Genomic DNA, 27525 nt, shown 5'->3' on the forward strand with positions numbered 1-27525 from the left:
CATTGCTAGAGGACTTGTAATAGTGAATTGTTGTTGCAACAAACTGAATTGTTTTGCCTATTGACTATCTAGTGTGGTTGACTAAAATTTTTTGCTTATTATTATTCTTAACATTGTTTTGGCTACTACAAATTGTTGATAGAAGATAGAAGGTTGTTTTTTAAAACTACTTTACAATAAGGGTATTGCTTGGTGGAGATTAGCTTATCTGTTATAAACAGGAACATAGAGTTCCAAAACAAACGTTGAAAAGGCATTTATTGAACTTGTGGTTGTGAGTGTGCTTATTCTAATAAGAATGGAAAATAAAGCTGGGATTTATTTCAAAGAAACAGGTTAAAAAAAGATAACAGAAAAGGAAAGCCACCATTTTCCTCCCCCAGTGCTCCACCTGGACCAGGGAAATTTACAACCATGAAGGGAGATATGAAAGAAATGCAAAACACCTTAATGACAGCTATAACACAGCTGGCTAGTAAAGTAGACATTGGTGAACAGATGGCAGAGATTAAACAAGAGCTTTTGGAGAATAGCAGACAGACAGCTGAGACAAACAAAGCCTTAAAAGTACTAGATGGTCAGGTGACAGAGAATATCCAAAAGGTGGAACTTCTGGAAAAAGAACAGAATATACATGATTCTAGACTTTTGCAATTGGAAGTAGACAGAGCTGTCTATATGTTGAGGTTTCAAAACATACCAGAAGAGAAAAATGAAGATTTACAGAAAATATTAAGTGAAGCCTTGGCTGAAATTTTACAGGTAACTCCTCAGAGGATGGAATAAGAGTTTGATCAAGTTAGACAGGTGCCATCGAGTTATACAAGATGAAACAAATTACCTAGTGAAGTTCATTTGAGATTCACGAGAAAGAGGACTAAAGATGACATCTTGAAGCAAGTAAGAGACAGACCTATGATGATAGCTGGCAATATGGTGAAAATCCTAAGAGAGGTACTGTGGCCTGTGAGCCAAAAAAGGAGAGAATACCAAGCACTAACAGATTTTTGGAGAGGAAGAGAAATACCCTATATGTGGCTAATGCCAGAAGGCCTGCTTTTTACCTACCAGGAGAACAGATACAGGATTAACTCCACTTTTAAAGCTCAGAATTTTCTGGATAGGGTGAAGGAAAAAGAAGGTGAGGAAGAAAGTTCTGCTGAAGAAAATCCAAATGAATCATGGAGATATCATACAAGACAGCATTCCAAAAAAGATAAAAAAGATAATGATAAAAAAAATCCATAATGACTTCAATAGTTTTAATTAATGTGAATGGACTTAACTCTCCTGCCAAAAGGAGGAAGACTTTGACAAAAATGGAAATTGACATAATTTGCCTACAAGAAACTAATATTTTAACTAAAGATCAATTTTTTTTGAAAAATAGAAAACTTGGTAATTTATTTACAGCAACAGACATGAATAAGAAGAAAAGGGGAGTGGGAATATATATTAAAGATAAATTTAACCCATTTAAATTTAAGATGGAAGAATTTTATTAGTGGAAATTACAGTGGATAATAAGAAAATTTTATTGGCAAATATCTATGCCCCAAATGACCAGCAAGAGAAATTTTTTCAAGATTTGTGTCTTAAATTATCAAATTTGGAATATGTAGAACACTGTCTAATAGGAGATTTCAATGCAGTTTCTGACAGACAACTGGCCAAAAAATGCACAAACAGACGAAAAGTAAAGGTCTTCAGTTGCCAACAAGTTTTTGGAAATTAGCAGAAGAAATGGATCTGGTCGACGTATGGAAAACAAGATATCCCAACTCCAAAGATTTTACTCACTACTCCTCTAGCCATCAAACTTGGTCAAGAATTGATATGTGTTGGCTCTCTGCAAGTATGATTAAAGACTTCGTTGACACAGAAATTCAAACAAGAGTTATTTCAGACCATAGCCCTGTAATGATAAAACTCAAAGGCTCACGGATGAGAAGATCATGGAGGCTAAATATTTCAATCTTGAAAGATAAAGACTTTCTCAATGAATCTAAGGTGGAAATGGAATCTTTTTTAAAACAGAACATAACACCAGAGGTAAAGATGCAAGTAGTTTGGGACACTGCTAAAACTTACTATAGAGGCCTTGCAATTAGATATAGTATCAAGAAAAAGAAAGAAAGAACTGAAAATTTTCAGAATTTAGTGTCACAAGCTGGAGAAGCTGAAAAGAATCTCAAAAAACAGCCAACAAAGCATGAATTTTAAAAAAAGTGAAAGAAATGCAACACAAATTGAATTTAATTCTGATGGAAGAGATGGAGATTAAATTGAGGTATGCTAGACAAAAATTTTTTTGAACATATCAATAAGCCTGGAAGGTGGTTAGTTTATAGGATGAGAAAAGAAAAGGCCAAAAGAATAATTACGATATTGAAAGATAAGGACAACAAAGAGAAAACTCAAAAGCAAGAAATATGTCAAATTGTGGAACAGTTCTATCTATTTATTTATTTATTTATTTATTTATTTATTTATTTATTTATTTATTTATTTATTTTATTCTGTAACTTATATCCCGCCCTTCCCATAGAATGGCTCAGGGAGGTTCACAGCAAACGATAAAACAATAAAACAAGGTGCAGAATTATTACATTTAAAAAGTCAAAGCATTTAAAAAGCCTAAAAATCTTAAAATTTTAACATTAAAACTATACAGTATAAATCACAGAAGTCTAATAAGCTACATTTATCCAGTCAGGCGTAGGCTAACCGGAAGAGGGTTGTCTTACAGGCCCTGCAGAACTGAGTAAGATCCCGCAGGGCCCTCACCTCTTTCGGCAGCTGGTTCCACCATGTAGGGGCCATTGTGGAAAAGGCCCTGTCTCTGGTTGTCTTGAGACGGACTTCCTTAGGCCCGGGGATGGTGAGGAGATTTTGCGTCCCAGACCTCAGTACTCTCTGGGGAACGTGTGGGGAGAGACGGTCCCTCAGGTAGGCAGGTCCCAGGCCATATGGGGCTTTAAAGGTGATGACCAGCACCTTGTACCGGACTCGGTATGTTATTGGGAGCCAGTGCAGAGCCCGAAGACCCGGCCGAATGTGCCTCCACCTTGGGAGACCCAGTAACAGCCGGGCCGTGGCATTCTGCACCAGCTGCAATTTCTGGGTCCGGCACAGGGGCAGCCCCATGTAGAGGGCATTGCAGTAATCCAACCTCGAGGTGACCGTAGCGTGGATCACTGTTGCTAGGTCGTCGCGGTCCAGGAAGGGGGCCAACTGCCTTGCCCGTCTAAGATGAAAAAACGCGGACTTGGCAGTGGTTGCTATCTGAGCCTCCATCTTTAGGGACAGCTCTAGTAGCACCCCCAGGCTCCTGACCCTGTCCGCCGCCGTCAGCGGTACACCGTCAAAAGCTGGCAGGGGGATTTCCCCCCCCCCCCGGTCCCCGACGGCCAAAGCAAAGGACCTCTGTCTTCGCAGGATTCAGTGTCTATATAAAATTATATGAATATAAGCAAGTTCATAAAATAGATTTAAAAGAATACATTAACCAAAATAATTTCAATAAATTTACAGAAGAACAACAAACATTTTTAAATGAGCCGATAACAATAAGGAAACTTAGAGATGCAATGGCATTTCAAAAGAATGGTAAAATGAGTCCAGATGGATTATCTGCAGAATTCTACAAAGCTTATGAAGAGTCTTTACTTTTACCATTTAAGTGTCTTATTGAAAAGATTCAAGAGGAAGGCCAAATACCAGTTTCATGGCAAGAAGCTACAATATCTTTGATTCCAAAAGAAAATAATGATTTGAAAGATATTAAAAACTATCATCCAATTTCCCTCTTAAATGTGGATTATAAAATTTTTGCAACAATACTGGCACGTTTGAAGAAAGCTATAGTCTATAATACATTATGATCAAGCAGGATTTCTCCCTAGAAGATATTTGAAAGATAATGTCAAAACAGTTTGTAATATTTTGGAATATTATGAGACTCATCCAGAGAAACAAATGGCTTTAATTTGTTGGAATGCTGAGAAGGCCTTCAATAATGTTCGTTGGCATTTTATGCTGCAGCAACTGAAAGGCATGGAATGTGGTGAAAACTTCTTGAGAGCAGTGGAAGCAATATATATTTCACAAAATGCAAGGGTGACAGTGAACGGCGAATTAACAGATGTAATTAATATTCAAAAAGGTACAAGACAAGGCTGTCCATTGTCACCTCTACTTTTTATCTTAACTCAAGAGGTATTGAATAATCAAATAAGGGAAGATACAAGTATAAAGGCAGCTGTGATAAAAGATGAACAATACAAACTTAAAGCTTTCGCAGATGACCTAGTCTTTATACTAGAACAACCAATGGACTCAATAGACTGTCTTATAAATAAGATCAAAAAAATTGGTCATTGGGCAGGATTAAATATTAATCATCATAAAACAAACTTTTTTTTTTAATTCCAATATTTTTAAATAGTGGATTCTTCCAAGAACTGAATAAGATGGTTGCTAAATATGTTTGGCAAGGCAAAAAAACTAGAATTAAATTAAAGACATTACAAGACTCTAAATTAAGAGCAAGTATGGGTCTTCCAGGCTGGCAATTGTACTATAAAGCCTCTGCGCTGCTATGGGTAAGAGACTGGATACTGCTGAATGATAAGAGACAATTATTGCTAGGAGGACATGATCTCACTATGGTATATTTATGGTATCAAAGACTTGAAGGCCATTCCTATTTTAAGAATCACTGGTTTCAAAAATCCTTATACCATGTGTGGTCATGGCTAAAGACTAGAATTTATCAAAAAATTCCAAGATAGGTTTCTCCAGTAGAAGCATTTACTCATCCAAATCTCTTAAAATTAAATTAGAATTATAGGTGTGAAGATCTGCTGGGAAAAGATAATCAATTGAAAACCAGAGAAGAGCTGGAGAATATGGATGTTAAAATGAACTGGTGGCTAAGAATGCAAGTTGAATCCAGATATGCCAAAGACAAGGTGATAGGTTTCAATACAGAACAATATCTATTTGATAAAATCCTTTTGGGTCCACAGGAAAAACTAATCTCCAAATTATATGCATATCTACTTCAAATGAAGACACAAGATGAAGTTGTAAAAGATTGTATGGTTCAATGGGCAAAAAATTTTGGTCATAATATTACATTAGAAGAATGGGAGAGATTGTGGAAGCTTAATGTTAAATTAACTAGGTCAGCAACTTTTAAAGAAAGATGTTTTATAGATGGTACCTGACTCCACAGAAATGGTGTAAGATTTATACTAATATGTCTAACAAATGTTGGAAATGCACTAAGCAGGTTGGTTCTTTTTAACATATGTGGTGGACATGTGAGAGGGTGAAGGGTTATTGGGAAATGGTGCATGAAATATTACAGAAGAATACACTGTAATATGCGCTCCGCTTGACTTTCCACTCTCCCACTCCCGTACTTCCGCTAGTCTTAGTTAGAGATTAAATATAAAAACAGAAGAAGACTTATAGTCCATCCCGTAGGTAGAAGAATTCAGGCTGATCATGCAGAGGAACTTGTTTGAGAAAAAGAAAAGAAAAGAAAAGAAAAGAAAAGGGTCCGGCAGTCAACCCCGATGCCATTTAAAAATGGTGATTGGGACAGCGAGGCTTGCAGCAACATCAGACTCGGGAGCCAGCCACTGCTGGCCTTCCTAACCCTCAACGTCAAGCTGCCCGCCTTCTCGGACCTTTCCTGGGTCCCAGACTCAAGTCCCCACAAATGGAGGACCCCTCTGCTGCCCAATTAGAGAGCAGCTCTGGACCAGCCAGTCCGATTCGCTCTCTAGGTTAGGTCGCTGAAACCAGAAGTCTCAAAGACAGGAGATATGCCAAAATTGTGGAACAATTTTACAAAAGATTATATTAAGATAAACAAGCTTTAAAGGAAGATTTAGAAGAATATATTAAACAGAACAATCTTAACAAGTTTACAGAAGACCAACAGAAAATTCTATATGAGTCAATAACAATAAGGGAAGTGGGAGAGGCAGTGGCATTTCAAAAGAATGGTAAGTCTCCAGGACCAGACGGCTTACCTGCAGAGTTTTATAAAGCCTATGAAGAATGTTTGCTGCTACCATTTAAACATCTTATTGAAAGGATTCAAGAGGAAGCGCAAATACCAGCTTCATGGCAAGAAGCTACAATATCCCTAATTCCAAAAGAGGGTGCAGACTTGAAAGACATAAAGAACTTCCAGCCAATTTTCCTTTTAAATGTGGATTACAAAATTTTTGCCCCAATACTAGCACAATGCTTTAAGAAGGTTCTTCAGACTACAATACATCAAGATCTGACAGGATTTCTTCCTAGAAGATATTTGAAAGATAATGTCAGAACAGTATGTAATATATTGGAATACTATAAGAACCATCCAGAGAAACAATTGGCATTAATTTGCTTAGATGCAGAGAAGGCCTTTGACAACGAGCATTGGCAATTTATGTTGCAACAGTTGAAGGGTATAGAATTCGGTGAGAACTTTTTGAGAACAATACAATCAATATACTCCTCACAAAGAGCAAAGGTGGCAGTGAACGGTGAACTAACAGAAGCAATTGCTATCCAGAAGGGTACAAGACAAGGCTGCCCATTTCTTTTTAACTTGTCTCTAGAGATATTGAATAACCAAATAAGAGAAGATGCAATATTAAGGGGGCTGTGATCAAGGGTGAGCAATATAAATTGAGAGCCTTTGCAGACGACCTGGTTTTTATACTAGAGCAGCCAACAGATTAAATTGATTGTTTGATAAATAAGATTAACCAGTTTGGCCACTGGGCAGGATTAAAGATAAATTATCACAAAACAAAATTCCTGACAAAGAATATGACAACAAAACAAATTCAACTGCTTCAACAAACATCAGGATTTTCTTATGAGAAAAGAGTTAAATATTTGGGTGCATATATTACAAACAAATGCAGTAGTTTAAAGATGGACAATTACAATAAACTGCTCAAAAAGATTAAAAACGACTTGGGAAAGTGGCATGATTTGAATGTATCTATGATGGGAAGAATAGCTTCAGTTAAAATAAATATCTTGCCAAGACTGCTATTTCTATTTCAAACTATACCAGTGGTTTTAACCAATGTGTTTTTTCAGGAATTGAACAAGATGTCTCTGATTTTATCTGGCGGAAGAAAAAACCAAGAATTAAGCTAAAGAAATTACAAAACTCTAAACTGAGAGCAGTTTTGGGACTTCCGAATTGGCAATTGTATTACAGAGGCTCGGTGCTGCCTTGGGTGAGAGACTGGGTGCTATTGAATGATAGGAGACAGTTATTGCTACGGGGTCATGACCTCAATTTGGGTTGGCAAGCATATTTATGGTACCAAAGATTAGAAGGGCATTCTTATTTCAAGAATCACTGGTTTCGGAAATCTTTGTATCACACATGGTCATGGTTAAAACCAAGAATTTATCAGAAAATTCCAAGATGGGTGTCACCAGTGGAACCATTTACACCTCCAAATGAAACCTAATCAAAATTACAGATATGAAGAATTGTTGAAAGATGATAACCAACTGAAAACCAAGGAAGATATGGACATTAAAATGAGTTGGTGGTTGAGAACACAAGTAGAATCCAGATATGCTAAAGATAAGACAACATTCAATATGGAACAATATCCATTTGATAAAAAAATTTTAGGCTCTCAAGAAAAATTAATTTCTAAATTATATCCATACCTTTTACAGATGAAGATGCAAGATAAGATTGTATGGTACAATGTGCTAAAAATCTGGGTCGCAATATATTTGAAGAATGGGAGAGGTTATGGAAATTTAATATTAAATTAACCAAGACAGTAGCCTTTAAAGAAAATTTATACAAGATGTTTTATAGATGGTATGTAACCCCACAGAAACTCTGTAAAATGTGCTTTAACGTGTCTAACAAATGCTGGAAATGTACTAAACATGTTGGGTCTTGTTATCATATGTGGTGGATCTGTGAGGTGGTGAAAGATTGGAAGATGGTTCATGAACTATTACAGAAAATTCTGAAGACACAGATTCAATTCAAACCAGAACTATTTTTTATTGAACATATATCCTAATGATTATTTGAGAGAGATGAGACATTTGTTGGCACATGTTGTTACAGCAGCTAGAATTCTTTTGCACAGAGATGGAAACTCCAGGAAATTCCCACGAGATCGAACTTGATGGGGAAGATACTGGAAACAGCTGAGATGGACTATTTATCCCAGTTGTTGGCTGGGAAATCTAAAGAAGCAAGAAAACACTGGGCAAAGTTATATGCTTGACTAGATCTTCAAGATTCTTAAGACTCTTTGGTGTTTACTTCTATCTCCTGTAATGTGTATTACAATAACAGTCATATTCATAATTGAAGTCTAATTAGATATCTTAAATGAAGACTTATAATCGCTAAAATATGTTTAGATGTGGTCAAAATACTCTAATGAGACAACAGCATTTAATAATATTGTATTTTAAGAAAGCATTTTTCATGCAGATTTGATTATTACAACAATGATATTTGTATTTTGAACTTTCTATTTTCCCCTACCCTTCCCCCCCTTTTTTCTGGAAAACTAATAAAAATTTTCTACTAGGAGTAGATCTCTAGAACCTCTCAGTTTTATTGTGCTCTTTCCTTCTTATCTCCCCCCTCACAAAACAAAACCTTGCTTCTGTGCTCCATTGTTCAAACCCCCTGTGAGATTTTGCTAAACTCTAAGATTTGACAAACTTTTAAATATTTTTCCTCTCAAAAAATGGGAAAATAACCAAAACATATAAACCAGACAGATGGAAATCTTCATCAGGCCACATTGGATAAAGTGATTTTAAAAGTATGATGGGAGTAAGGTTTTATTATGACAATTATAACTTAAGCAGCATTTTCAGTAGATGCTGAGCTGATATAGTTTAGTACATCTTCCGGTGATGTCAGGAGCATGTGGCAAATGCAAATGAGTTATGCAAATGAGTTGTGCTAATGAGCTTCGGCACCTCTTTTTCTACAAAATGACTCCTCGTCACGCTTATGCTTGATACTCTGGCCTGAAAAAATGGAATGCCAAACTGGACATCCACAGTTCATTCCTGTAATGAAAATACGTACCGTTTGTCCAATATATGAATTTAGCCCGTTTGATCTGTGGCCCTTTGGGCACATGGATCTGTCTTATACTCGATCAGGCTTTTGATCCATCAAGGTCACTCTTGTCTATTCAGAGTGGCAGAAGCTCTCCAGGGTCTAAGGCAGAGGTCTTCCACAACACCTACTTCTGGGTCATTTTTACTGGAGATGCCCAGAACTGAACCTGGGACCTTCTGCATGCCAAGTAGATGCTCTGTCACTGAGCCCCAAAACCTCCCTTTTGATGAATAGGATGGCCTGGAGACTCCTGAGCAAATGAATCTTCTGTCTGTCGAGCCCCTCCCCCTTAAAGGTGACTTCCCATCTTCTTGAGAAACACAGGGAAAGAAACTCTTTGTGAAGTTCCTACATTGTGCAAGGGGTTGGACTAGATGACCCTGGGGGATCCCTTCCAACTCTATGATTCTGTGGTTCTATAATTCTAGTTGCCTGGTGGTAAACTATTTGCTCTGTATGGGGCACACTATTCACTTTGCAATAGTAAGAATTGGGCGATTCTTAAAATGAATATAATAAATAAATAAATGGCAGAGATTGTTAAAACAAACAAATGGCAGAGATGGTTAAAACTTGATTCCCTGATTGGAGAAAAGACAACGTCTACATTTATTGCTGACTGGAAACCGTATAGACTTCTTGCACGAAACGGGAGCAGGGGTGTGTGAAACTGATTGCCTATGTATTTGAGGATTGAGACAATAGAAAAAAGAGTTTTTTCTTTTCTTTATGTAATCATCAATTAAGAGTTAATTTTGAAATTCTATTTATATTTGCCACAGAGAAAATGGGAAGTCTCTTTTTATAATTCAATAACAATAAAACATTTAACAAAGAGGAAATGGGAGGGGGGAAAGAAATGCTTAACATCTATTGTCACATAAAAGGGTAGAGATGTGAGGGGTTTACCATGGGTACATCTCTCCTTCCCACACCCTTCTTTCTTCTTGCCCAACCCTGGAGCAGGTCATGACTTTACTTTATCCAGGGGTCATTCTGTAGAAAAAGAGGCGCTAGAGCTCATTAGCACAACTCATTTTCATATGCCACACACACCTGACATCACCGGAAGGTGTACTAAATTGTAGCAGCTCAGCATCTACCTTAAAATGCTTCTTGAATGATCATTGTCATAATAAAACCTTAATTCCATCATGGTTTTTAAATAACTTTCTCCTATGCGGCCACAGTGGCCCATCTGTCTGTTTGATATGTATAATATAGTGGGTTCAATGCAAGGAGGAGACGTGGTTGCAGTGATCATGGCTCTCTTTATTAGTTATAGCATGGTAACAGCCGAACTTGTCAAGCATGCGGTTTCAAAGAACAAGTCAAGTGGATACAAAACTACGTTTATTGATAGACCGATATGCTCTCCTGGTACAGGTCCTTGAGAGTGATACTAAAAATACATTGATACAATTCTTTTAAGACATTCTTCAAAGGATTCCCAAGGGAGGGGGCGAGGGATGCTCTCTAACACATAAACTATCACAAATGTCTACATTCTCACAATGTTATCAGTGTCTTGTCCTTGCTTTCCCCAGATGTCTCACACTCCCCGGCAGGAATGTATGGGAAGGTGTTGATTATTCTTTCTCTTACTAGTTTCGTTTCTCACTACTCTACTTCATAAGCAATAAAGCAGGAAGGGGGAGGGGGAAAGAATAACAGAGCCAAAATACTTCGGTCCTCCATGATGTTTCACAGACCAACTTTATGGAGGACCCTAAGCAGTCAATTACCATTGGAATTTTACCATGCTTGATAGAACTGAAAGACTGCTTTATCGGGCCAATGGGACCAACTATATATAGTTCAAGGTTTCCACGCTGAGACACCATTGGACCATTCAAACCAGCAGGGGGCCCGTGATTGGAGCAGGGATTTGGATCCCACTGCCCGTTGTTCCTGAGGCTCCAAGCTCCGACCTAAAAGCTCCAATGAGCCATGCAGGAACCTGGTTAATAGCAACATTAGTCCACATACACAACAATATGTTTGGGTTATTGTCCCATTTTTTGTGGGGGGAAATATTAGAAAGTTTCTCAGATCTTGGAGTTCAGCAAAATTCTCACAGGGGGGTTAAACAAAGGAGCCCAGAAGCAAAGTGTTGTTTTTCTTTGGGGGGTGGTGGTTTTTTTTTTTTTCAGGAGTCAAAGTTTATTAAAAACAGTCATAAGACCAGCATACAAAATAACATAAGATAATACAATATAAGCACATGGCAATAGAGAATTACAGCTATAAATCCTAAAATTCTGGACCGAACTAATCCTTCACTAACGACTCAACTTACAGTACAATCTATGCTTTTTAATTACCAGATAACAATACCTAGCAACCTTGCGTGAGACGGAATCATAATTGTCAGCCAATAAAAACTTCATCAATTGTTCCTCAGCATATTTACGATAGTTTGCCAATGGTTTAAAATGTGAGAGCAGGGGTATCAGCAGCTGCTGCCTCTCTTCATCATACATAGGACAATGAAGAAATATATGGGGGTGGTTTAAGAAAGAAAGAACACAACGGCCCTGTTCACACAGCGTGCTGAGTCTGTGTTAAACTGACCCGGTTCTGTTCCGAATATCTTTGTTCCAGATATTATTGATCAGACTGCCGTACTGCAATGCGAATCACTCCACAGTGAAACCGCCTTCTGCCGTCCACACGACGACACCATGCAGTTCTTTTTTTGTTTGTTTCCTCCACTTTATGTGCATATGCACATGCACATAGGTAAAAACATTATGTGGTAATAATAATAATAATAATAATAATAGTTTAATAAATGTGCATATCGCTAAGTAGTAAAAAAAAAATGGTGACCGTAAACTGTATGTCTGAGGCTCCTTTTGCTCTGGGACAGCCTTCAGACATCCAGTAGTTGGTTAATATCGCAGCAGAACTATCCAGATGGAGAAAACTACGAGGTGAAACCGGACAACTCAAAAAACACCACAAAGGAGCAGGTAACAAAATAATCCTGTTTGGAGAAGGATTGGGAGGAGGCGACAACGATTGACTACCGGAAGGCAGATGTTGCTGTCTGATCAGCCACTTTTAGTCCGGTAAGAAACAGCAGCGACAAATGATTAAACTGTGCGTCTGAACAGGCCTAACAAAATGTAGAGGTTCCAGAGCTCCGCTTCTGTGAGCTGCTGTGTAAAATGAGGCCTGCTTGGTTCCTACCTCTTTGGTTCCAGGGCTTTACTGGACAGGGCCCAAAGCACCTTCCCTGCCCCTCAGTGAACATCCTGTTCACATCCTGTTCACTGAGGATGTGCCCTGATGTACAATCAAATCTGAGGCACAAAAGACCCAGGCAGAGTTAGCAAGACATAGTTTGTTAAATAGTAAAAAGTTAATAACTAGGATAACAGAATCCGAAGAAGTGAGCAGTGACTCACGAAAGCTCGTACTCTGCCAAAAATTTTGTTAGTCTTTAAGGTACTGCTGGACACTTTAAGGCAGGGGTATCGAACTCATTTGTTATGAGGGCTGGATCTGACATAAATGAGACCTCGTTGGGCTGAGCTATGTCCGGCTGGGCCATGTTAGACCAGACCTATTTAGGATTAGCTGGCAGAGATATAAATTTTATAAAGGACACAGACAAACACAATTAATTTTTTTTAAAAAAAACTTAAAACATGATTAAAACATTAGCACTCATTGGTCTTAAATGCGCTTTCTTTGTATTTCTCCCATTGGATCCAGGGAACTGGGCAAAGGAAGCTCTGGCTCTTTACTTTCTTCTCCAGGGGACCAGGAGGGGAAGGAGCCTCAGCCAATAGAAGGGAGAGAGGCTTGGCTCAGTAGCTCTGCTGTGTGATTGAGAGAGCCTGAAAAAACAAGCTCTGCCCTCCCCCCCCCTTCCCCAAGGGAGGAGCCTCAGCTAATGAGAAAATACAGGTTTTGCTCTGTAGCTCCTGTACAATTGAGCAACCCTTGCAAAGCAAGCTGTGATGCAGAAGGAAGCAAGAGAGAGGGAGAAGGAAGCAGACAACAGCCAGTTGCTTGGGGGCCTGATAGGCGCCCTCTAGGGGCCTGATTCCGCCCCTAGGCTGCATGTTTGACACCCCTGCATTAAGGTAATGCTGGACAGTTATCACAATAGAACATTAGTAACAGAGGAATGCTACTACAACTGCACAGAAAATAAGTCAGCTGGAGAACATGCCAACTCCCTAAGGCGGTGACTACTTTCATCAGATCCTATTCCTGCCTCAGTACTTGATTCCAGGAAGCTAAACTCACCCCCCATTGAGAAGAAGGATTTAGCATCAATTTAATGTCAGTTGCTCTAGGGCAGGGGTGGGCAAATTGTGGCTCAGGAGCCACATGTGACTCTTTCACACATATCATGAGGCTCTTGAAGCCTCCACCACTTCATTGGCTGGCTTAGAGAAGGCGTTTGTCTCTTTAAATCACTTCTCCAAGCCAAGCCAGCCAGAGGCTTGAAAATGCATTTAAAGTTGCTTTCTTTCCACCTTTTCCCCATCTATTTTCCTTCCTTCCTTCCTTCCTTCCTTCCTTCCTTCCTTCCTTCCTTCCTTCCTTCCTTCCTTCCTTCCTTCCTTCCTTCCTCCCTCCCTCCCTCCCTCCTTCCCTCCCTGTTTTGTGGCTCTCAGACATCTGACATTTATTCTATGTGGCTCTTATGTTAAAGGGGCTTGGACACCCCTGCTCTAGGGCAGAGACAGAGTCTAGGCTGTGGGATTCTCTTTTATCTCTCATGGACAACCCAGGAAAAATTGCCAGTTCAAGGCACTGGGGGGCACCCTTGCTTCAAGGCCAGGCAAGGCAAAAAGTTTCCCCTGTTGACTTGGAGATGAAGTCACTCCCTTTCTCAGAAATCCAGGTCTACTGTCCTTTCCCTCCCCAGGTAAACTGGTTGAGCAGAGTCTTGTCTGCCTGCAATGGATTTCAGAGGCAGTCTTAGGAGAGGAGCAGCTTGGTCCTCATCCCCCATGTCAAGAAAGTGGGCAGCAGAGATGGAAGACCCCCAGATGATCTCCCTGACCTTTGGCATCTTCGTGGGGGTCGCTCTCTGGGTTCCCTTATTGCCAGGTGAGTGGGAGTGGTTTGTGCACATCTGCGGGGGGGGGGGGGGTTGGGGGGGGAGCTTCCTTTCCATGAATTGCATACATGAATAGGAGGATTTCTTCTGAGCTTTGCAAAGGGTTCTCAGGTATCAGGACAGAATGAGCTGGCCAGGGCTTTATTTTGTAGCAGGAGCTCCTTTGCATATTAGGCCGTACCCCCCTGATGTAGCCAATCCTCCAGGAGCTTATAGGGCTCTTAGTAAAGGGCCTACAGTACCGGCCCTATGAGGAGAAGACAAAGACAAATAGAAATGTGGAGCCATGCTGGATCCATTGGAGATTCAGAGCAGTGCCAATTGAAATCCTGGGTTCAGGTAGCCGGCTCGAGGTTGACTCAGCCTTCCATCTGAGATACAGATCCAGCACATTCTGATATTTCATTCTGATATTTCCTATCACTACCTATAGACCAGCTATGACAATCTTGATTTGTAGCAATAGTTAGTAGTAATGCATGTAAAATATAGGAGAATAGATGAGATGGAATGCTTAGGCAAATAGTTCCTTTTGGAAGAATCTTTCTTTAGAAGCTTGCCCTGCCTGGGGAGAAAGGGGGTGCAATTCCACATTTGACACATGGGCTCTGGGTTTCTTAGCAACACCATAAGGGATGGCATCTGTCCTGGGAAACAGGACATTGAGGTGGGCATCAATCTACATCCCAATAGAGAAGAGCTTGGACTGTCACCAAATGGTCCAGGGATCAAAAGGAAGAAAACAGGAAGACAGGTGATTTTATTGCCCCTTCTAGGGTATCAGAGCATCTCTCCTGAATGGGGAAAACAAGATTTGATTTTACCAAGCCCACCCATAGTAAGATCTGCCAATGAAAAGGTGCCAGGAGTATGAGGCCTTATTTTGGGTCCAATAATGTTTGCTTGAATGTTAATGTATTCATGCATCACAGGTAGTTCAAGAGTGTCTGCAACTGTAACGGTCCGACCCTTATGACCGAGACCAGGCGGGCCGCTAGTATGGTGGCACAAACAAAATTCTAAATATCCAGGCCCAACACCGGGTCCTGGGGTAACTGCCACCAGGCTGGATTACTTTCACACTCTGAGACCCCAGCCTAACCTCAGAGTTATATCCTCTAAGACCAGAGACAGCCCAAGCACAGTAGATGTGTCTGGGAGCTCCCCAGTCAAGATATTTTTTCTTATTTGGTCGATTAGGCGACCTTCGGGGCGGTCGAGTAAGCTTTTGGCATGTTGCTACAACCCCCCACACAAGGCACAAGAAAACTCTTTGTAAAACAAAAGAGAGTTTATTTAAAGATAGGCTTAAAAATTAAGAGCAGTGAGCCAAAACAATAACGTTATACAATATACTTAACTAGAGGCACCATATGGTTCCAGAGAGTCAGGCAACAAAGTCCATTGAAGCCACAAACAGGGAGCCCCAACATAGAGTCCAGGGTCCCAGAATCCAGTCCAATTGCCCCGTCGAGGGCCCAGAGCTAAGTAAAAGGAAATCTTTTATTCTTAAGGAGCCCCCATGGGTAGATTTAAAAAACCCAATCAGGACTCAACTTTCCCAATTAACATTAACGAGACGCAGATATGGGTGTCGGCCACAGGTGTCTCCCTTCGGTTCCCTGGGCAACCAATCTGCAGGTGCACCAACTCGAGGCCCTCTCTAATGGGCCTGACCTTTAGGCTCTAGGGCTTTGCCAAGAAAATTAAAACTTTTACAAATTTATAAGCAGGCCCCAAGCCTGCCCAACTTAAAATTAGGAGGAACCATATATAATTTTGGTCCACAGCATTACAGCAACCCTTTGTTTCTCTGAGGAACTTGGGATGTCCTAAGCGTCTTTGCACCTAGCGGACCCAAACTTCTCCTACCAGCGCTGGTATCTTATTAATAAAGCTTTTTTTCCTAGTTATTCTCTCTTTTCAGGATCTCTCCATGTGTTCCTTAAATTGGGATGGGAAACATAACGGCCACAGGGTTTCTGTGGAACACACCCTCCCGAGGACGGTAAAATGAGTCCCCAGCTTGCTGGGGGGGGAAGCGTAGATGACTGGGGAAGGCAATGGCAAACCACCCCGTAAATAGTCTGCCGTGAAAACGTTGTGATGCGACGTCACCCCAGAGTCGGAAACGACTGGTGCTTGCACCTTTACCTTCTTCTTTATTTAATCCCTTGGTGAGCTGCCTGAGGAAGGATTCACTCTGACAGTGGACGGAAGCAGCAGTCCAGTTGCAGCCACACCAGTTTGGGAATTGCAGTCACACCTGTATTGGACTTCAGGAAGTCCTACAAATGAAGAAAGAACAATATATATAAGCACTGTAAAATATTTCTAACTTAACATGTGAAAAATACTGTGGTTTAAAACGTTGCTTTCCAATATATGTATTCGTTAAAATTCTCATGGAGTGTTCTTAGTCATATGCCTTACCAAAAAAGCCCCGGCTGGCTCTCAGCAATGGTTTTCCTCCCTCTCTAGGATTGCTAACTCCAACTTGGGGAAATCCTGGAGGTTTAGGGATGGTGCCTATGGAGGGGGGATTTGGGGAGGGATTTCTTCCAGAATCTATGATATACCATACAATAGATTCTTTTGAGCCTTTCATTTTCTCCAGGGGAACTGATCTCGGTCATCTGGAGATCGGTTGCAATGTTGGGAGAACTCCAGGGCCCACCTAGAGGTTGGCACACCATGACCTTTACAGATCTTTAACCTGAGAAATCTCTCATACATTTCCACACTATCGGGCTTCAGTGGAAATGAAGGTGATTTCCTGGTAACAAGAAGAAGACGACTGCAGATTTATACCCCATCCTTCTTTCTGAATCAGAGACTCAGAGCGGCTTACAATCTCCTTTATCTTCTCCCCCACAACAGACACCCTGTGAGGTGGATGGGACTCAAAGGGCTCTCACAGCAGCTGCCATTTCAAGGACAACTCCTGTGAGAGCTATGGCTAACCCAAGGCCATTTCAGCAGCTGCAAGTGGAGGAGTGGGGAATCAAACCTGGTTCTCCCCGATAAGAGTCCGCACACTTAACCACTACACCAAACTGGCTCTCTATTGTATTGAAGTGGATTGCCAGAACCATAGAAGGACACATCAAATAACATTTCTTTGGATCAGTCCTGGTGGGCAAAAGTGTTAGTCTGAAGCAGTATAACAGAGTTTGGACTCCAGTGGCACTTTTAAGACCAAGAAAAGTTTATTCAAGGTATGAGCTTTTGTGTGTACTCACACTTGTCCAGAATTGCATGCGCACAAAAACTTATAACTTGAATAAACTTTTGTTGGTCTTAAAGATGTCACTGGATTCAACATCTATTCTGTTTCTTTAGATCATTTATTAATTCAGATGAGTTGCTTGTAAAGCTTTTTATTTTTTTCTAATGAACTAATTCATTCTTCCTTCAAGCCTAATTTGAGTCCTAGTAGTTTTTTGGGTTTTTTTAGGATAATTTTCATATTCATTTTTTGGGATGTGAAAGTCAAGAGGATAACTTTCAGGGCTCCCTACCCCTCCACTTTTGACTGGTTGCCAGATTAAGGTTTTGTCCTATAATGGATGAAATAATCATTTCGTTTTAGAGTTAAAAGGTGCCTGAGAGGTCATCTATTCAAACACCCTATGCCCAGTATAGGAAATCAAATCTAGAGCATCTTGGGTGGATGATTAATGCAGAATTGCTAAAGTTGCTTTGTTGTTGTTGTTCAGTCGCACAGTCCAGTCCGACTCTTTGCAACCCCATGGACAAAGTCACGCCAGGCCCTCCTGTCTTCCACTATCCTCCGAAGTCTCCTCAAATTCGTGTTAGTTACATCAGTAACATTGTCCAGTCATCTCTTCTCTTCCCATCCCCTTCTTCTTTTGCCTTCTGTTTTTCCCAGCATCAGGATCTTCTCCAGTGAATGCTCTCTTCTCATTTGGTGGCCAAAACATTTGAGCTTCAGCATCTGACCTTCCAGGGAACAGTCTGAGTTGATTTCCCTTAGGACTGACTGATTAGATCTTCTTGCAGTCCAAGGGAATCTCAAGATTCTTCTCCAGCACCACATCTCAAAAAGCATCTCTTCTGAGCTCAGCCTTCCTTATGGTCCAGCTCTTACAGTCATACATTGCTGCTAGGAATAGCATCGCTTTGACTATACAGACTTTTGTTGGCAGGGTGATGTCTCTACTTTTTATTATACTGCCCAGATTCGCCATAGCTGTCCTCCCAAGGAGCAAACGTCTTTTAATTTCATGGCTACAGTCACCATCTGCAGGGATCTTGGATCCCAGAAATGTGAAGTCTGTCACTACTTCCATGTCTTCCCCTTCTATTTACCAAGGTGCATGGGGGCCAGATGCCATGATCTTAGTTTTTTTGATGTTGAGTTTCAAGTCTACTTTTGTGCTCTCCTCTTTCACCCTCAACAAGAGGTTCTTTAGGTCCTCCTCACTTTCTGCCATTAGGGTAGTGTCATCTGCATATCTGAGGTTGTTGATGTTTTCCCCAGCAATCTTAATTCCAGCTTGTGCTTCATCCAGGCCAGCATTCCGCATGATGTACTCTGCATATAAATTAAATAAGCAGGGTGACAATATACATCCTTGTCAAAGTAGTGCTACAGACAGCATAACATGGCCACCCATCTTGTTCCTGAAACAGAAACGGTAATGTTACAAAAGACGAGTCTCCCCTCCCAAAAATGTCTAGGTGGGGCAGATCAGTGTTCTAAGCGGGTTAGTGCCAAGCATGGGATCATAATGACAGAGTCATTTTGTATCACTGTTGGGGTAGTTGGTTAAGTGCATCTGGGAGAGCTGGGTTTGATTCTCCACTCCTCCCCTTGCAACTACTGGAATGGCCTTGGGTCAGCCATATCTCTTGCAGAGCTGTCCTTGAAAGGGCAGCTTTTGGGAGAGCTCTCAGTCCCACCCATCTCACAGGGTGTCTGTTGTGGGGAAAGAAGATAAAGGAGATTGTGAGCCGCTCTGAGATTCTGATTCAGAGAAAAGGGCGGGGTATAAATCTACCGTCTTCTTCTTCTTGGCTATGACTAATGTTCTGAGGATTCCCCCGTTCTTTTAGCTTCTGGTCTTCCTTCTTTGCCCACTACTTCAAGCTGGTGCTGGCTCTGGGATTCTGAGGATTAGAGACTCTGATGTGGAGGTTTCCCTCAGTCACCAGGACTAGCCAGGGCCTACCCTGCTTAGCTTCTGAGATTTGATGAGTTCACGCCAGCCTGGGCTATCCAGGTCAGGGCTTCTCTAAAGTGCTACAGGACTCTGTCTGAGGCAAGTGATGCTCTGTATTCTTGGTGCTTGGGGGGGGGGCAATAGAGGGAGGGCTTCTAGTGTCCTGGCCCCACTGGTGGGCCTCCTTGGGTTTTTTGGCCACTATGTGACAGAGTGTTGACTGGATGGGCCATTGGCCTGATCCAATATGGCTTCTCTTAGGTTCTTATGGCTCAAATCAAGCTCTTCAACTTTCAGACTCCTCAAAGCCTACCCTCTCCAAAGGGAAAGATTGACAGATTGCGGTGTTCTCTTCCATCATCTTATCCTCCTCCCATTTCAGTTTCTATGTTCTGTGTGAAGTTCCTCGATATGGTGATTGTCTTGACAAACATCCTGCTTTTGGCTAGATTTATCGTCTCTGTCATAAGTAAGTGAAAAGTATTTGTTGTGGGGGGAGGCATGTTGTTGTGTGGGAGAGTCTGACACAGCTAGATCCAAGTCTGAGCACTCCACTGGGAACAGGAATCTCAGTGGATCCCCTCAGAAGGAAGACAATATTGAAGATATTGGATTTATATCCCACCCTAAACTCTGAATCTCAGAGTCTCTGAGCGGTCGCAATCTCCTTTACCTTCCCCCCACCCCACAACAGACACCCCGTGAGGTAGGTGGAGCTGAGAGAGCTCTTACAGCAGCTGCGCTTTCAAGGACAACCTCTGCGAGAGCTATGGCTGACCCAAGACCATTGCAGCAAGTGCAAGTGGAGGCATGGGGAATCAAACCCAGTTCTCCCAGAGAGGAGTTGGCACACTTAACCACTACACCAACTGGAGAAGATGGGCTGACAAGTTATAGCAGTGGTGTCCAATATCATTGTACCAGATAATTCTCGTAGGCTGACGCCAAGTGTGCATGTTTAGAATGCTGATTTGATGTTCATAACATTACGTTGAAGCAACAGTTGGTTGCCACAGTAGAAGTTCTCAGCATTGATATTAATTCTAATGTTTGACTTCATGTTACAAGACTAGAAGTAAGAAATGGAAATGGGAAGCTTTGGATTGAACCCTCTAGTCTTGTTGCATAGGAATTCTGTTCGGAAGATAGGTCTTCCAAGCTCCTGCTAAGGGCAGGGGATCCCCTAATCTGGAGGGCCCCAACCCACCAACACAGGGGAGGTAGGTAAAGGAGATTGTGAGCCGCTCTGAGACTCTTCGGAGTGGAGCGCGGGATATAAATCCAATATCATTATCATCATTATCATTCTTTCTTCTCACCCATGTCGCTCTTAATAGAACCGGTGGTCAAGATCGTGGCAAAGGATCACCCCAGCCTCTTGAGCCAGATGAGGATCATTTTCTTCTTAATCTGTAAGTGTTCCATTCCCTGCTCTAAAAGTGACACTAGATGTTGTCTGTACCAAATGGGAAGGCCCGGGAGGTGGTGAACTTGCTGAAGCTGAGCAGGTTTTAAGATGGCCATTGCTTTGGTGAGAAACCACTTATTAGCCCCCCAGCCTTGAGTTCTTTAACAGAAGAAAAGTAAAGGGGGGCATGGCTCAGTGGCAGAGTTTCTGCTTGGCATGCAGAAGGTCCCAGGTTCAATTCCCAGCATCTCCTGGTAAAAGGATTAGGTAGGAGGTGATGTGAAAGAACGCCTGAGACCCTGGAAACCATGGCATTTAAAAGGAGACCATGCTCCTTTTAAATGCCACTTGAAGTAAGCAAAACTGCCTTTAATGGACTGGTCTCAGGAAAAGGCAGCAGAGAAGAGTAAGTGTCCAGTAGCACCTTAGAGACTAATAAAATTTGTGGTACGATATGAGCTTCCGTGAGTCACTGCTCACTTCTTCCAATTCTTCTTCAGTGTATAAAGCAGCCTCATGTGTTCAAGATATAAATTTAAAAAAATTAACAGCATGATTCCTATATTATGAATCTGCCGCCTCATCTCATGGTGCATGACCCGCCTCCTTCTAAAGAGATCCCATATGTTAACTGAGAACCATGGTTGGAGAGTGTCATATGAGCCTATCCAGGGGTGGAATTCTAGCAGGAGCTCCTTTGCATATTAGGCCACCCCCCCACCCCGATGTAGCCAATCCTCCAAGAGCTTACAAAAAAGAGCCTTGTAAGCTCTTGGAGGATTGGCTACATCAGGGGTGTGTGGCCTAATATGCAAAGGAGCTCCTGCTAGAATTCCAGCCCTGAGCCTATCCACACACCAGAGATGATGGAACCCTTTGGTGAACCCTCAGGCAAGAGGAGGGAGTGGAAATGCCAGGTCCTCCAAGGCCACCAGAAAGGGAAGGGGAGGGGAGGGCTGGCTGATTTAGGCTGGGAAGCTCCTGGAGCTATGGGAATGGAGCCTATGGAAGACAAGGACCTCAGTAGGGTACAACGCCACAGAGTTCACCCACCAAAGCATCCATTTTCTCCAGGGGAACTGATCTCTGTAGTCAGGAGTCAGAGTTGAGCTATAATTCTAGGGAAGGGGTGACCAAACTTGCTTAATGTAAGAACCACATAGAATAAATGTCAGATATTTGAGAGCTGCAAGACATGAATATCAGATGTTTGAGAGCTGCAAGACGGATGGAAGGAAGGAAAATAGGAGAGGTGGAAAGAAAGCTACTTTAACTTTAAATGCATTTTCCATGCCTCTGGCTGGCTTGGCTTGGAAAAGTGATTTAAAGAGACAAATGCCTTCTCCAAGCTGACTAACAGGGTGATGGCATCCCTAAGTGGAAATGTGACCAATGAATGAGGTCCGTCCCCTTCCAAAACCTCCCCTTCCCCAGGCTCCATCCTCAAATATCCAGGAATTTACCAACCCTGAAGTGGCAACCCTAAATCCCCTTCAGCTAGGCTTGCCAGGTCTGACTCAGGAAATATCTGGGGACTTTGAGGCTGGAGTCAGGAGACTTTAGGGTTGGAGCCATGTGCAATGTTGTGACAAGCGTGATTGAACTCCAAAGGGAGTTCTGGCCAACACGTTTAAAGGGACCATGCTCCTTTTAAATGCCTTCCTTCCAATGGAATTAATGGAGGATGGGAACACCTTCTTTGGGGGCTCATAGAATTGGTTCAATATTTTTGAAACTTGGGGGAGGGGAGGTTAGGACAGGCACCAGATGCTGTGCTGAAAATTTGGGGCCCCTACCTTAAAAAACAGCCCCCCAGAGCTCCAGAAACAGAGAGATTAATTCTCCATTATATCCTATGGAAACCGGTCTCCATAGGGCAGCGGTGTCGAACTCATTCGTTATGAGTGCTGGATCTGACATAAATGAGACCTTGTTGGGCCGGGCCATGTTGGGTTGGGCTGGGACATGTCATGCTAGGCCATGTCGGGCCAGGTCATGTGTGTACCTATTTTAGATTAGGTAGCAGCGTATATAAACTTTATAAAGGACACAGAAAAACACAATTAAATAGATATTTTTTAAAAAACTTAAAACATTAGCACTCATTTGTCTTAAAGATGCTTTCTTTGTATTTTTCCCATGGGATCCAGGGAACTGGGCAAAGGAAGCTGGGGGAAGGAGCCTCAGCCAAATGAAGGAAGAGAGGCCTGGCTCAGTAGCTCTGCTGTGAGATTGAGAGAGCCTGGAAAAACTCTGGAAACGACGTTTTCACGGCAGACTTTTTAATGAGGTGGTTTGCCAGTGCCTTCCCCAGTCATCCACGCTTTCCCCCCAGCAAACTGGGGACTCATTTTACTGACCTCGGAAGGATGGAAGGCTGAGTCAACTTTGAGCTGACTACCTGAAAACCCAGCTTCCGCCGGGGATCAAACTCGGGTCATGAGCAGAGTTTAGGACTGCAGTACTGCAGCTTTACCACTCTGTGCCACGGGGCTCTTAGCTCCTGTGTGATTGAGCAAACCTTGCAAAGCAAGCTGTGATGCAGAAGGAAGCAAGAGAGAGGGAGAAGGAAGCAGATGACAGCCATTTGCTCGAGGTCCTGAAAGGAGCCCTCCAGGGGCCTGATTCTGCCCCCCCCCGGGCAGCATGTTTGACACCCCTGCCATAGGGTATAATGGAGTCCCCAGTTGACATTTCATCCTTCCTCCCACACTCACTTTCTGAAGCGGAGGGAGGGCCTCCACACCAGGGGATCCCCTGCCTCCAAGCTTCAGCCCCTTCTTCTCCTCACTTTTTTCAGTGTCCAATGAGAGTCTGTTCTTCGATGGCCTGGTTATCACCCTGATGCTGATTGGGATCTTCATCTTAGTCCTGGGTAAGTAAACAGGAGAAGAGTAAATAAGGAGGGATTGGGTCTTGGTGTAGTGGTTAAGTGTGCAGACTCTTATCTGGGAGAACTGGGTTTGATTCCCCGCTCCTCCACTTGCACCTGCTAGCATGGCCTTGGGTCAGCCACAGCTCTGGCAGAGATTGTCCTTGAAAGGGCAGCTGCTGTGAGAGCCCTCTCCAGCCCCACCCACCTCACAGGGTGTCTGTTGTGGGGGAGGAAGGTAAAGGAGATTGTGAGCCGCTCTGAGACCCTTCAGAGTGGAGGGCGGGATATAAATCCAATATCATCATCTTTCTACCCCTTGGCCCTATAACAAAGTTGCCAGGCAGAATCTGACATCTGGTGGGCAGACCCGGTGCTAGGGCTTCCGGCCCCCAGACCAGCGCCCCGCTATGGTTGCCAGGTCCAATTCAAGAAATAGATGGGGATTTTGGGGGTGGAGCCAAGAGACATTGACATGGAACCAGGAGCAAGGGTGTGACAAGCATAACTGAACTCCAAAGGGAGTTCTGGCCATCACATTGAAAGGACTGCACACTTTTTAGATGCCTTCCCCCCGCTGGAAATAATGAAGGATAGGGGCTCCTTCATTTGGGGCTCACAGAATTGGACCCCCCGGTCCAATCCTTTTGAAACTTGGAGGGTATTTTGGGGAGAGGCACTGGATGCTATGCTGAAAATCTGGTGCCTCTACCTAAAACAACAGACCAACCCCCCCCCCCCAAGCAACCCTAGACACACCCCATGTCTGTCCTGCCACAGCACCCATGGGGAGGGCAGGCTTGGTGGCGCAGCAGGGGAGGTCTGGGCGGGCTCCAGGTGAGCCATTCCTGTACAGTACATTCTCAAGACTGCACTGCACAGGCGTGGCTTGCTTGCAGCCCCTGTTCAGACTTCTCGGGCAGACCCAAGAAGGCTGAGCAGGGTCTGCAGGCAAGCCGCACTGATGTCGCACTGATTTTATTTATTTGTTTGCTTATTTGATTTGATTTATATCCCACCCTCTTCACTGAAGCAGGCTCAGGGCAGCTCACAACACAAAACCACGACAAACAGTTAAAAACAATACATATTCTAAATCACGTATTCAATTAAAACAGTCACACCATCCATCATTAAAAGAATCAGAATAATTTGGTGCTAATCTCATCGATGTTATGTTTTGGTTTTCAGCGGCGACGGTATTTCCTCAGTTTCCCTATGAAACAGGCTCAACATCAGTTGAAAGCCAACTGGAAGAGAGTGGTCTTACAGGACTTGCGGAACTGAACAAGGTTCCGCACTAGGCGAGAGCATCCGGGTGGGGTGCATTCTCTGACCTCGGCTTCCCTCACGAGGGCAGCTGGACTCGGTGAAGCCGCGCTGACACCCTGCCCGGCTGCATTTGGCTTCAAGGCGAGAGCAGCAGGGTAGGGTGCATTCTCCTCCAAGCCTGGTTTTCCTCGCAATTCTTCCTCTCTCCATAAAATGCAAATTACAGGTTCATGGAGCCTCAGGTTTGCCTTGGGGACATGCAAGAAAGGGAAGCGTTACTTAACCCTTCAATATCCGCTTGGCTTTGCTATGCAGAACCTGCTTTGAGAGCCTGTTTGGTGTAGTGGTTAAGTGCGTGGATTCTTGTCTGGGAGAACTGGGTTTGATTCCCCACTCCTCCACTTGCAGCTGCTGGAATGGCCTTGGGTCAGCCATAGCTCTGGCAGAGGTTGTCCTTGAAAGGGCAGCTTCCGGAAAAGCTCTCTCAGCCCCACCCACCTCACAGGGTGTCTGTTGTGGGGGAGGAAGATAAAGGAGATTGTGAGCTGCTCTGAGACTCTGAGAGTCAGAGTGGAGGGCGGGATATAAATCCAGTATCTTCTTCCATCTTCCTCTTTGTTAGGATCATTTTAAAGGACGTAAATTTTTCTGATATATTTTCTCCCACCCCTTCAACATTCTAATCACAAAGCAGGGAAGGTGGTTTTGAATAATGACCCTGAGTGGACACTGAAGGGTTAAACCTCCTCTCACGTCTCTGCATTGCCCAAGGCAAATTGGGGCTGCATAAGCCTCTGACTGAAACCTTAGCTTTGCAAACTGTGCAAGTGCCTCCATCTTTTAGGTGCCTACAGCAATCTTTCTGTAAAGTCCTGGGGTTGGCGCAGTAAGAGACCAGAGTCGGAGAGTGATTTCAGCAAGCTTTACTTCAGGAACACCAACACAGACTGCGCTCTATTCAAACCTCCCGCTCCTTTATACAATTCTTGCCCCCTTCTGATTGGACCTTAACTATGTACATGGATTGGCTATTTACAGAGGCCTAAGGGCCTATCAGGGTACAGTATGAGCCTAGATGTTGATTGGCTACTTATGTTTCAATCCTTCCCCTGATTGGGCACGCTTAGGCCTTCTCTGGAACCCTGGTGTGGAGTACAAGCTTGGCTTGTTCAGCTTCCCTCCAAAAGTAACAGTTCTCCATTTGAACCTAGGACACAACACCCCTCCCCCCATAGTTCCAGCTATCAGGTGACATAGTCCTGGAGATATGCCGGAGGGCGGCGGTCTCGTGTCGAGCGTCGGAGCTCCGAGGGGACTGGGCGTTCCGACTCGGTTGGTGGTTCCGCGGCTGCAGAGCTGGAGACATCTGGGACGGCGGCCCCGGGAGACCTGGGTTCAGCTGCGCGGTCGGGGGTCTCCTCCTGCTGGGCCGAAGTGGGCTCTACGGAACCCTGTTCTGTGTCAGGCTCACGGGGACTTACGTTGTCCGGATCTGGAGCCTCTGACCTTGGCTCCCCGGCAGGCAGGCGACCACGGAGTTGGTCGATGTGTCGCCTCAGGAGATGTCCACCCTCCAAGGTCACTGCATAGGAGACGGGTCCCTTGATGTGGTCCACCTTTCCAGGGAGCCAGGGGGCCAGTGGTGGCATAGTTCCGTGCCCACACTGTCTCACCTGGGTAGAACCCTCTGGGGGCTTTAAGGTGTTCCGGCGCCGGTCGCCTGTCTGGGGCTCGGTCAGGGTGCAGCTTGTCCAGCAGGGTGGTGATGCGGCGGCCCATGAGGAGTTCGGCTGGACTGCGACCTGTGGAGGCGGTGGGTGTGGTCCGGTAGGCCATTAGGAAACACGCCAAGTCTTTTGGCCAGTCTGAGGGGCCCAGACGGTTCAAGGCCTCCTTTGCCGTGCGCACCATCCGCTCTGCCTGGCCGTTGGTGGCTGGATGAAACGGGGCAGAGCGAATGTGCCTGATGAGGTTCCTGGCTAAGAAGTCCTGGAACACTGCGGACGTGAAAGCTGTGCCGTTGTCGGTGACGATGGTCTCCGGCAACCCATGGGTTGCAAAGATGGCCCTCAGAGCCGTGATGGTCGCCTGCGATGATGGCGAGGGCACCTGGACCACCTCCAACCACTTGGAGTATGAATCCACTAGTATGAGTAGAGTCCGCCCATGGAAGGGGCCAGCAAAGTCCATATGCAGTCTTGACCAGGGGGTTTTGGTGGATTCCCATAGTTGCACTGGGCCACGTGGGGGGTCAGGCCTTGACACCTGGCATGTTGGACACCTTTTAACCCAAGCCTCAATTTCTGCATCGAGGCCGGGCCACCAGACATAACTCCGTGCGAGAGCCTTCAGGCAGCCTTTGTGGGTGGATAGTTCGTCTTTCTGGGCTGCAAACAGAGTAAATTCTGGCCCAGTCGAGCCCTTGGGCCACCCCCTCCCCACCCAGTCCAAGACACGGGAGAGGACTGGATCACGAGCGGAGCGGGCAGCAACGTCGCGGGCGAGCAATGGCCTGTCCAGAAGCATGTCCATCAGTAGGATCTGATGAGC

The 27525-nt window shown here is 43.7% G+C and overlaps 1 protein-coding gene and 1 long non-coding RNA gene across 2 annotated transcripts in view; one reads left to right on the forward strand and one right to left on the reverse strand.

Annotated features, from left to right (window-relative positions):
• LOC132571892 (uncharacterized) overlaps positions 1-27525 on the reverse strand; it is an 851656-nt gene that overhangs the window by 481762 nt on the left and 342369 nt on the right. The window lies entirely within an intron of this gene.
• LOC132571354 (uncharacterized) lies at positions 19803-23686 on the forward strand. The gene is made up of 3 exons (XR_009555382.1): positions 19803-19892; positions 20761-20835; positions 23632-23686. It is a non-coding gene; the product is annotated as an uncharacterized LOC132571354 (long non-coding RNA).

Source organism: Heteronotia binoei, chromosome 5, assembly GCF_032191835.1.
Source record: "Heteronotia binoei isolate CCM8104 ecotype False Entrance Well chromosome 5, APGP_CSIRO_Hbin_v1, whole genome shotgun sequence".
NCBI lineage: Eukaryota > Metazoa > Chordata > Lepidosauria > Squamata > Gekkonidae > Heteronotia > Heteronotia binoei.